Source organism: Pinus tabuliformis, chromosome 8, assembly GCF_031772625.1.
Source record: "Pinus tabuliformis cultivar Carrire ecotype Pingquan chromosome 8, CPIR1, whole genome shotgun sequence".
NCBI lineage: Eukaryota > Viridiplantae > Streptophyta > Pinopsida > Pinales > Pinaceae > Pinus > Pinus tabuliformis.
Window position 1 is genome coordinate 1,207,324,761 of NC_142294.1, and position 13,274 is coordinate 1,207,338,034.

Genomic DNA, 13,274 nt, shown 5'->3' on the forward strand with positions numbered 1-13,274 from the left:
TATTTACAAATGTAAATGCCTTGTTTTGAAGACCCAAACATTTGGAACGAATGATCGGTGGACATATTTTCAAGAATATTCAAAAGATAAAACCAGATCTTTAAAAATTTATGTATTTTGCAAATTGTTCATAAGTATGATTGACTTAAATTAGTCTATACTTGAAGGAGAAGCTCAGCATTCTTGAACCGCAATTTTGTTCTCTTTACCCGGCAGAACATGCCCATTCGACACAGAGAATAAATGTATTGGAGCATATATATATATATAATTATGTTTCTATTTCCAGCAGAAATGAAAGATGCATTTTGTACCGCCTACAACAAAAATGCTCGTATCGAGCATGCCTAGAAAGAGCTACGGTGCAAACACTAGCTGTTCCCACATATATAGGTCCAATATAGACCAGTTCGAACTGTTTACCTTATTGGCCCTGAAAGTTTCAATAACTAAGTTAACTAAGTTTGTATAATGGTTATGGTTTCACCTATTCTATAATATTGAAATATGTAATCATCTTTCTTACATATTATTTTATCTTGTCTTAGACATTCTCCTTTATGCCGTTGACCAAATATAAAATTGAATAACTTCAAAGTCTATTACTAAGACATCGAGGCTCTGCTCTCCCTTTAAACATTGTACCAACCAATAGTTAATACCTCATTCACTAGCTTTTAAACATTGTACCAACCAATAGTTAATACCTCATTCACTAGCTTTTGGGATGACCACTATGTATATGTGCCATACAAGAAATGGAGTTTTAACACTTTTCACTAAATCAAAAAAGCATATTGTATTTATCCAATTTAATCAAAATTAATAAAATATTAACCAAGCCTAGTTGTACAAGATCTAAGATGTGATCATAATATCATGAAATTGTTGATTGGTCTTCCTTTAATTGTGATAATTCACTAGTTATACATTGACAAATGGGGATTGATACACAATCCCACATATCAACCCTTTTCATGGATTCACACTGTTTCATTCACTACTGCAACATGCAACACACACTGAAGCAAGAAAAGTTTTCTATCCATATTCCAACTATAACATTGCTTAGTTATTGAATTGAATGAAATCCAAGAATGCTTTAGATTTTCTTGTCCAAATTTTAGTCATAACATTATCTAATGTATCCATGAGTGTCTTAGATTGCTTTACATTCATATATATGTGATAGATCTACATTGACCACCTCTCAAAAATATCTCAATACTTCATTTTTATGCTGATTGGTCTTATCACCTTCTTATTCCCTCAACGATTACTAAAGAGCACCATTCAACAATAGATTTTTCATATGAAAATGATAGAATTAAACATTTCATTTCCATGCTGATTGGTCTTATCACCTTCTTATTCCCTCAACCATTACCAAAGAGCACCATTCAACAATAGATTTTTCATATGAAAGGATAGAAATAGTTGCAAGCTTCATTTATTTCCTATGTAATATAGTTTTGATGCATGTGTGTTCTCCATCATGCTGTTCTTTCTTTTTTCCACCCATATAATAGTTTAAAAGATGCGGCACTTTATATTTTTTTTGCAACATATACAACCATTGAAATACATAGGTATTTTGAACTGGCCTGTACAACCATATGAATAAATCTAATGACAATCTATATGTATATTATTCTCCTTGAAGTGATTGTGGAATAACTGAAAGCAATGTTGTACATAAGTGAAGTCATGGCACCTATTGTGACTTAGATAGAAGTGATACTTTGTTGTCTTTGCTAGTACCTAGTCCATGCATGTATGCAATATGCACCATTATGCTAACCTACTTTGAGTGTAATATTGGATTTGAATCTCATTTTTGATTTAAGGGTGTATTTCTTGACAAAATGAACTGCTAATAAAATAATACCAACTAGAAATGTATCTCTACATATTCTGAAAAAACTCATCTTTCCCCATGGATATGTTAAACATATTATTGGGTATTTTTGAAGTAGTCCTTGATGAAATAACAAACTCATACTTGAACAATAATAAAAACATATATAAGTTCACTATTGCAATGCTTCCCCCTATTACATTTCAAAGTGCAATATGAAAGAAAAGAAACCATTCAAGTACTCATAACTAACATGAGAAGTCACCAACTGCATATTTTTTCTTTCATTCCCTTCCCGGGTATCATACATGACATTTGAAATTGTTTAACTCAACCTACTTCTTCCCCATCGTACTCATACCTCAGATGCACACACTTTCTTAGTAATGGAATTCCCACACACTTCGGGCATGTCCTATCTAAGCAATTTTTTTATATATATAATATATATCTCTTTTCCTTGTTCATATAATTTTGTGAATAAGTCTTTAGATGATGTTATCAATAATATAACTAAGCATTTATGCACAACAATGTTATGTAGTACATCAAATATGTGTTTGTGTGAGATAATAATAAACATCTTCAATGTGGTATCTACAACACCATGTACTACATATTGTGTTTATTCGATCATACTAATGCTTCCATTTCTCAAAAGAACTTTGGCCCCAGCGAAGTGCACTATGCGCTTTCCTAAATTTATCATATAGTTATGTCTATGTCATGTTTAAGAAATTGTTTAATGCGGAGTTCATGATCCATGGAACCCCCTTTTTACTTTTAGTACATCTTTTTGGTTGGAAGAAAGCCCAATATTCTCATGCTAAAAATATTGTACTAGGTCCTTGACTAAATTAAAAATGGTAGAATGATGTAGCTTATTAGCGAAGGCTTACAAATTTGTTTGGTCACCTATGTCAAGGCTATCTCATCTAATATAATATTTTCAAAGGGTTTTAACATTACTTTAATGAGATGAGATGTTTGCTTGAGTAAACACTACTTGCCAGTGATCTTCTTAACAATTTATCGTGACAAAACATGTTGGGCTACATTATGATCTTGAGAATGGGTTTTCTTATCAATTTTATGAAAAAAATCCACTAGGATTCTAACAATATGATACTTGTTCTTAAACTTTTAACTATTTTAATGCCCAAGATTCTCCTATAATAGTCACTCTTAAATTTTAACAAAAACAAAAATAATTAACATTTAGCTACATCATATTTTGGTTGAAAATATTTTTCAATGATTTTGTATGATTGATAATGAATAATTCATTTAGCTAACTTAGATTCAAGTGATGCTAGACCATGTTCATTCAGTTGAATGCCTACAAGTGTTTTTAGTTAAAATGATTCAATCACCATAACGATGAATTTGTATTCTAGCACTCTCGACTTCTTAATTGTGAAGTTACAAACATAAGATTTCTTACTGTTAGAAATGTGTTGTCATTGATGGCAAAGGGGATGAGGATAAAGGCAAATGCATAAGTGATTGAAAGTCAAGTATGAAGACCAATTCAAGGTATAGAAAGGGCAAAGATGGTCAAGGTGCAGAGACTTTGGATCCATTTCTAGTATGGCAGATCACTTCAAATGCAGTTGGAACCCACTCAGATGCAAAGAGCTTTGAAAGAGGTTTCCAGTGGCATATAAAAGTTCAAAAAAGGCCTCTTGGATCATAAGTTATTTCCATTCAAAGTCAGGTACCCCTAAAAGTCAAATGTGTAGAGTTAAAGTTGGAACAAGGGTAATAGTTGTGGACATAATAGGTAGTCGAGCACATTATAGTGGAGCTGTTGGCAGAGACGCTAGAGGAGATCTGTGCAAATGTGGAGCAGACAACGCAACGACAAAAGTGTTTTTATTGGTCGTTGGTGGAGCCCTCATAACACATCATCCCAGTGGAAGTTTCATCGAATGAAATCAAAGTTGTGCACAAAGGGAACACCTGGGATGACCCAAGCCTGAGATGACATAAGCGCATGCGACAAAGGCATATCAGAGCAGAGCAAGTGACAAAGACATATCAGAGCAGAGCAAGCGACAAAGGCAGATGATTGGCAGGAGTTTTTAAAAGTGGAGGTCCCCACGGGACAACAATGTCCGAGAAGTCTTCCACGGAAGTAATAAGGCAAGCACAGTTGAAAGGGTTGGGATGATTAAGTGTCGGGATAGCATGACAAAGAACTAGTGATAAAGGCAATCGGGCAGTCGTGGTATTCAATGATGTAAAAAGCTTGAATCTAGTGGTTTTTCCTTTGAAAATGGCTCAAAAACCTTAAATTTTTAAGAAAGGAAATCAAGACAAAACTAAGGCCCGCGAACCCTTTTCTCTCTCCTCTTTGACAAACGCATGGTAGTGTTTTATTTGCTTGTGATGACATGAGTATGAGGTCATCCCGGTTCTCGCGTCCCGGGAGATTTCAAGCGAGTGCGACAAACAACTCTAGGTTAATGTAAGCACCAAGCGGATGTGGCAGTAGTTAGAAGACAACTAACCCATGCTTGTCGTTTATTGGCTCACAGTTGCGACGATGTTATCCATTGGGACAACTCATCCTGGTCACTGGACGTCGGAGGTAACACAAGTGAGCGTAGAGGAGGATTTTCGAGCTGACAGAGTTTTGAGACACTATGACTGTATAGTTTGGGAGCACAGGACCGATGAGAACAGAGCGCATGTGAAAGTAGGGTGAACCCACTAGACACGTGATCCCAGAAAGAGATTAAGCCAAGGCTAAAGTTTAGGGACCATGACGTGGTTTATGTTGCAGCGTGAAGAAATTGCAAAGTAAAATAAGCCCTCAAGGCTTAAGGTAAAATGGGCCCAAAAAAGTTGTATTTGGTAGTGTTTTTTATATAAAAGTGCTCGGGCTCGTAGTAGATATATAGTCTTTATCTATGTAGTTTGGGCTATGTTTAAAGCCTTTGGGCTTGTGGATGGATGAGTCAACAACCTAAGATTTTCCATTAGAATTTTGGCGTTATACACCATATTTATTTGGATGAAAGGGTTGACAACTTGGAAATTTAGTTATATTAAAGTGCTTTGGCCTATGTTAAAGGGATACTATGGGAAACGAGTTGGCAACAAATATGGTGGACATATTTGGTATTTATGTGGCAATTTGGCTATACTTGGCAGTGCACCAAATATAGAAAGTCATAGCTAAATTCTGTAAAATTCCAGAATAACAAAATTTAGTAGTTAGGCCTAGTTTTTCTTGCAGAAACAAGGAGAGTTTGAAGACTTGGAGAGAAAATTCAATTGACTTGAAAGAAGCAATACAAATACAAAAATAAAGATTCATGAAAGCATTAAAGTGCAAGATAACTAAAGATCAAAATTCCAAAAATATCAATCCAAATTGCTTTATAAGTATAATCAAATTTGCAAGGTACAATAGTGCATTTGTGTTGGTAATGGATTGATGCTGGTGGATTGTTCAGTAATCAGAGATTGCTGAAGGTGTTTGTATGGTGGTTTTGGTGAGTGATTGAGGAGTCAAATTTATTTATTTATGTATGAAAGTAGCCTTAATGATTTGAGTATAAACATGGTATGAAAGATGAATCTTTGAGGTCAAGCATGTTGTTGCTTTTAGACCAAGAGTTGTATCTCCTTCTAGTAGTTGCTAATAAATACTTAGGGGTTGAAGCTCCTTTTAGTGGTAGCTGATAAACTTAGGGGTTGTAACTCCTTTCAATTCTAGCTGATAAATCCCGGAGTAGTTGCTTCTTTTTGGTTGTAGTTAAAGAACTTTTGTAACAACAAGTAGTAACTTGCCTTATGAAGAGATTGAAGAAAAGTTTTAAAGAATCTATGTGATATCTTGTGTGTTTTATGTTGATTCTAACCATGCTCATCTGAATTAATTACTGAAGTATTAATTGGTGTCCTAATATCTTGTGCAAGTAAATGAAAATTGTAAAATTCCTACAATACTGATTCACCCCCCCTTTCTGTATCTTGGTTTCTAACACTTACTCCTGCAATAACTTGCTGATTAATGTTGACAGAAAAATGGACATGCTCATGGGTAGTTTCTAAAATATCTATTTGTTGAACAATAGGTTCTACCATAGGAACTTCTTCACCAAGATGGTTTGCACCAGTTGTCTCTCTAATTTCATTCATCATGTAGTAGCCTCCAAACAAATGCATCATCATCTTGTCATCCCGAACAACTTATATTAATGAAATAACATTAGAGCTTAACTAGACATTTAAATCGGATTAGCCTCTACTAAAATCCTAGGATTTTCTTATGGTGATAGTGGAGGAACAATAGTAGCATACATTGTGCCAAAATTTGGATTGGTCTTTGCTAGAAGCCTATGTTTTGTCATACCTACCTTGTCTTTTCTTTTTCTTCAATGACCTTTTCAATAGGATGATGTTTACTTGAAGGCTTTTATCTCAATTACATAGGTTCCACATCATTCATTTTGGACATTAAATTACAATTTAATAGAAATTTTGGCCTCTACAATGAGTACCACCATAGATTTAAAACATTAAAAATTGACTCCTAAATCATTAATTGAACCTTTATTATTTGCCAAATTATTTTCTCCTTAAAATTTACATAGAAGGACCTCTGCAAACAAATTTAGAAAAAACAAATAAAAAACAAAAACAAAAAAATTTAAATCACATCCACATTTTAGTTTAAGATATTAAAATAAACAAAAAAGGTAAAAATAATCTACAAGGACTCCCACGCAAAAAAACGAAGATCACACAAAAGAAAAATAAAAAAAATGGAAAATAACAAAAAAAATGGAAAAGGAACACCCTCCTCACAAAATGGGAAAATGGGAACATTGAGAATGTAAATACGAGTGTTCAAAATCGCTAGAAGATTTTCCTAAGGTTGTAAGAGATATCAAGTTGGGAGTAGTAGCTTTATATATTAAAAACTATAGAAAATATTCTAGATTACAATGTAACGAAATAATGGTACATTTAAAATTTATTTCAAGCAAATTGGAGGCCAATCTACATCTCTGCTTCTAAAATGCGCTAGAATTACTATATATATATATATATATATATAGGTTCAACACGCGGGGATTTGAACCTTGAATCAAATTTTTTACTTAATACTTCATATCACGACGATCACACACACACACACACAAATATATATGTATATATATATAGGTTCAGCCCATAGGGATTTGAACCCTGAATCTCATTTTTTACATAATACTTCATATCATGACGATTGTCAATTGAGGTACACTATGTGGGCTTATACTATAGTATACTAGCTTTTACTATGTTAATATATTAAATTCTATTTTTCGAATTAATAAATTCCAATTTTGATCTATATTAAATTATGCAAAATAAAAAAACTTATAATTTTTGAACACCTACAATATCAAAATTACTAATTTGTTTTGAGCTAATAATTATATAAATTTTTTGTTTTGCTAACATGTCCATGACTTGTGGGACTAACATGTGGTATGAGAAGCTACAACACAAGGGCATCTAAACCGTCAAAATCACCTGAGGATCACACTCGACCTGAGCCACATCAACCTTTAACATGGATGGACCTTTTTTTTTGGTGTCTCCTACCAACTACCACGAGTTCAAATCCTTGACCATCTTACAAAATGAAACCCTTGAAATCCAATCATGCTAGACAGATGTGACAATTATATGAACATATTTAACAATATAAGAAACTTTAATATCCATAGATATTCAACTAGAAAATGAGAAACAAAATACGTATATAAAATTTTAACATCTTTGTAAAATTAAATTTTACATATATAAACTTTGAACATTTGTGTAAATTTGAGCTATTGTTCTAGTTCAGATTGGAAAAAAGATAGTACTACTCTCATAATATGTAAACACAATAAAAATTAACAATATGATTGATTGACAACAATAACACACTGCAAAAAATGCTTGCAATTGGCAAGGTGTTGATTTATTAAACTTTCCCCATGAGTCTAGACTCAAGATAAAAATACATGCATTAAAGGTTATTCATATCCACAACTATAGGCATTTAATGTAAATTGGTTTTATTACTATTAAAAAATAGAATTTTAATTTAAATATAGTCTATATTGGAAAATCATTCCCAAGCTCCCATTTCCTTTGCGTTGAAGCTCCCAAGTTCCTAGAATTGTTCCCAACCAATTGGGGATATTTTCTCGCCATTCCTAGGTTTCCAAAAACATTGAAATATGCGAACGAGTTTTGAAGATGCTGAGAACGATTCCCATGCAACTATGGGATTAACTAAAAATCACAAAATAAAACAAAACTTATAAAATATAAATAAAAACTTGATTATAATTTTTTTTTGGTTCCACAGGGGGCAACTCAATTAGTGATGGCAATGTGATGAAGTATTGTGTAAAGCCTGAAATTCAAGGTTCAAATCTCGTGTTGGTCAAAGAAAAGAAACTTTGTGGTTGGCTAGACCTACAAGGTATTTGAACCTTGAATGTCATGGTTTACATATACTTCATTACACGACAATCGCCGGTTGAGCTGCCCCGATGGGCTAACTTGATTATAACTTAACCAACTAATAAAATAAAATAAAATAAAATAGAAACTAAGTAAAATATAAAACTAAAATGAAAATAATTTAAAAAAATAAAATAAAAACAATATAATTAAAAAACATAATTCAAACCTTTTTCAAGGGGGAAGGGTTCTTTTTAGAATCATGCCTCCCCTCTCCCTCACCCATGTTATCATCAATATCCATCCTCTCCTCCTTACTCCCCCCTCCCTACCTACCCCTCCCACTCCCTCCTTGTCCCTTTCCCCCGTGACGTGGCATGGGAATAATAATATTAAGGCCTAGGCATGGAGGGGGCTAAGGGTTGGGTAGAGGTGGACTCAAGGGTTGAGGTTGGGAGATAAAAGGGAAGTGGGCTAGGGGCACAGGTTGGGAGTCAATGGTGGAGGGACTCATGGGAAGGGGTCTAGGTCCTAGGGGTGGAGGGGAATATGAGCATAGGCTTGGCCCAATCATTAAGGGGCTTGAGGGTAGGGGAAAATTTCTTTAATGGGAGATGTAGAGGCCCATGTGTGGAGGATTCTAGCACTGTCAAATTCTCTTGGCCTGGGGACAAGTATATGTTGTAGGGAATTACCAGAATAGGTTTGACGACCACATAAGTGTAGGGGGTAGGAAACTTAAGAGCAATGAGGTATGAATATCAAGTGGAGATGAGGGGTCAAGTACAAATGGAGCTAGGGTCTAAGATATGAGTGTGAAGGGAATAGTGTTAGGGTAATAGTTGGGAGGTGAGGACCCAAGGGAAGAGGGTTGTAGTGAGGGTGGGGAATATGTTGAAAATATAAAGGGGATTTTGGATTCATCAATGAAGGATCCATGGACATGGGGATAAGGTTTAAGGAATTAGCGACCAAGGGTTATGGTTAGGGATAGGATATAGATGAGGGGCCAAGGGATATGGTTATGAGTCAAAGGAACGCGAGACATAGGGTGAAGGGGGCCCAAACATAAGGATAAATGTTGTGAAAGTTCTAGGGGGTAGGAATTTGACCTTAGGGAAGAGGGGATAGGGACAAAATGTAACCTTAGGGAAGAGGATCCAAGGGTAGAGGTGATGATATCCCAAGGGGGGAGGCTATGACCTTGACATGGAGGTGGTCAAGGTAGAGGTAAAGCTCCAATGGAAGATGGCATTAGTGTATCAAGGTGAGATGGGGATGAAAGAAGAGGTAAGGTCCATAAAGTTTATGGGGTTGGGGATAAAATATTAGTTTAACCAAATCTTATGTTTCATCCCTCAAACATGCCAATGCCTTAAGACCAACACCTAATGATAAAAAAACTCATGAGGGAACTACCATGCTTTTTTAGATGTCAAGGATACCATCCATAGGTAATGTGTAGTGTTTTGATGCATTAGTAATAGATTTAGGTGCTTAGGTACAAATCGAGCTAGTATCCAAGTAGATAAGCCTAAGCACATATAAGGTTAGGGTTTAAGTAGAGATAGGGAAAAAGGAGTAGAGGGGATATGGGTTTTATGGGACAAAGGAGAAGGGAGATGTTGTGGGGAATGAGAGGGTGGGGAAAGAGGAGAAAGCATGGAGGAGGTAAGAGGAGGAAAAGAGTTGATGGCTAGTGAAGTTGTGTTGGTAGTAATGAATAAAAGAAGGGAAGAGATAAAGGGGATAAGGAGGAAATATGGAGGGAGGGGAGGAGAAGGGATGAGGTGAATATAGCGAAGAGAGGGAAATTGGTGAGACTATGGTAAGTAGGCATGAGTGGGTGGGATCGGAGGGGAAAAGGGGAAGAAGGTGAGAAGAGATGAAGTTTGGATAAAGGAAATGAGGGTGGATTCAAGGGGAAGGGACAATAAATATGGGGGGGGGTGAAGGAGGGTGACAAGGGAAGAGGATATGTGGTTTATATTTTTTGCACAAACATAAGGTCTGGTTGTGTAAAAAATACTACACTACCAATTGCATAACAAGAAAAAAGAGAGGATGGAATTGCACTGAAAACGACTAAGTAGATAAAAAGAATAATTATCCACAAAATATTGTTTGTATTATTACCTTACAATACAAAATTGAAATAACTCTCCTTTATAGAGAACCAATGTGCACTAGGGATACATAGTGCAATCACACTAGAAAATAGAAAAACACTTTCATTGATTAGCTAGTAGCCTTAAATTAGAGTAGGAAACCATAAATTAGTGTGAGAATATAAAATATGGTTGAATAAATATTAGTGGAGTAAAAAATAAGTTAGAACCGAAGTGTGTACTCCCTCATGCAACTCCTAACTTAGAAATAACAAGGAACCTTAAAAAATAAGACTGAAAGTTAAAGAATAAGGTTGGTAGGTGAGTGGATAAGGTTGTAGATAAAGTAGTCTCCTAAAATAAGTTAGAGAATGTGCATTAGTAATCCCAGACCTTAGGGATAATGTAATTTATGATAATGGAGAAGAAATCACTATGTTACTGCTTAGTTAATGTTACATGTCATCCTAGGTGCCACCCTTGTTAAAATTAGATCTACTAAAAATAAAAAAAAAATAAAAATAGAATATGATACAAAATGGTAGGAAAAGTATAGTGGTGAAATAAAAGTGGTCATATGTGCTGCTAATATTGTATGGAAAAGAGTCAAATGATGGCCTTAGTGAGGTCCTGGGTGTGCATCTACATGAATATATCCACACTTTCCTCATATCTCCCAATTTTCAGCCATATTAGGAACTTATTAACAACTTATGTGAGACATAATATGATAAAATAAAGGTAAATAGGGAAAACCCAATAGAAAGACCCCCACCCCTCTCAAAATACAACACATAATATATGTCTACTATGTAGTTGCTATAAATAATGCTTGTGTTGTTGATCAACCCCATTATGTATATGTCCTTGAATCTATCTTATACCATCACATGAGAAACCTTTTATTATTTATTCAACATTTTACTTTCTTACAATAGAAATGAGAGCTCATGGAGTACCAAAAGATTGAAAACGAGTTCTCAGTGTCTTAGCAGTATCACCCCGCTAGCTCACTAGCTTCTTGTAAAGTGTGATGTGTTATTCGTAACTTGCATTTTGGATTGAATAGGTTTTTGATGAACTTTTAACTTAGATCCTAAAATTTGATAAAAATAATAGTATTCATAATCATCTTGAAGATCTCCCTCAAAAAGCGGTGGTGGAGAAGCTATTGTAGTATGCCTAGTACAAGGTATTGTTGATCTCTTTTCCTATTAGGGATGGGAGTCAACCTCCTATGGAATTTTTAACATTCCTCCTACATCTTTATAGAGGTGGTACTAACGGCCCTCAATATTACAACAAGAATGATGGAATTCCCAAGGGTATCAACTTTAATTATCTGTTGGGTTGTGTTATATTCTTTCCACGACTAGCCTACGTAGTTAACCGGGGGGTTAGAGGGGGGGCAGAGCCCCCCCTTCGTTGCATCGATTGCGCAATGGGGGGATCACAGGGGGGTTTGAGATGGGCAGGTAGCCCCCCTCTATGGGGTCCGGGTTAGCGCCCTGGAAAAATTGTTTTTGGACCCTATATTAGGTTGGGCATACCTACCTGTGGTTTTGTGCATGGTTTTCGCACATGGTTTTGGATGTGATGGTTTTCGGTCCATGGTTTTGGACGCAATGGTTTTCTATCCATGGTACTGGATGCTTCGGCATGCATAAATATGTATTGTAATATTGAAAGGAACATAATGAAAAATCAATTTGGTAGTCCCGGTTTTGGGATCCAGGGGAAAATCTCTGTGTATATGTGTTTTATGTGTTATTCTCTCGCATTATTTATTTTGTATGTTTTAGAATTCGTATGTAGGTAATTTCTGTACGGGGTTAAAACCTACATTTGGTATCAGAGCTATTTTTGCTTCAAGGGGATGCCTTTGTTGCTGAGGGGTTTCGCTCGGGCCTATGGTAGACCCTGTTCAGTGGGAGATCTGTGGGATCGATTTTGGTGGTGAAAGAAGATGACGAGCAATGGAAAGATAGAGATCGAGAAATTTAATGGTCATAGTTTTGAGTTGTGGAAACTCGATATGGAGTATCTATTGGTGGATCAAGATAAGTGGATCATGGTAGATCTGGGTATTAAACCAATGAGAGTGTCTGATGAAGAATGGAAGAAGTTGGATCAGAAGGCAAAGAGAACAATACGATTGTGTGTCTCAGATTCAGTATTACTGAATGTATCAGGGGAAGCTACGACTAAGGCTTTGTGGGTCAAGTTATGGACTTTGTACTAATCTAAGTCTCTGGTGAATAAACTGTTCCTATGGAAAAAGTTGTATAACATGAGGATGAAAGAAGGAGACTCGGTGACAAAGCATTTGAACGCATTTAATACTGTGGTAAGTCAATTATTATCTATTGATATTAAAATTTCATATGAGGATAAGTGCATCAGTTTATTGTGTTCTCTACCAGATTCATGGGATAGTCTGGTTATTGCAATAGGTAGCAATGCAACTGCCTTGCAGTTTGATGAAATAGTCTCATCCTTGCTGACGGAGGAGATGAGACAGAAAAATATGGAGAGCCAGAATGGTGATGCCTTGTCTGTACGAAGATGGTCCCAGAATAGAAACAAAAATAAGTCATCGAGTGGGAGATCTAAATTTAGAGGGAGATCTAAATATCCAGGAAAACCTGTAAAGGTGGTTTGCTGGAAATGCAAAAAGGAAGGGCACTACAAAAGGGGTCGTAAATCTAAAACTCCTGACAAAGGAAAGGGATCTAATGATGCTCCTTCTACAGAGGTGAAAACCACCTCAGATGAAGGTGGGGATGTGTACTTGGCTTCTTCAAGTACACATGTAGATCATGAGGTATGGTTGATTGACTCAGGTG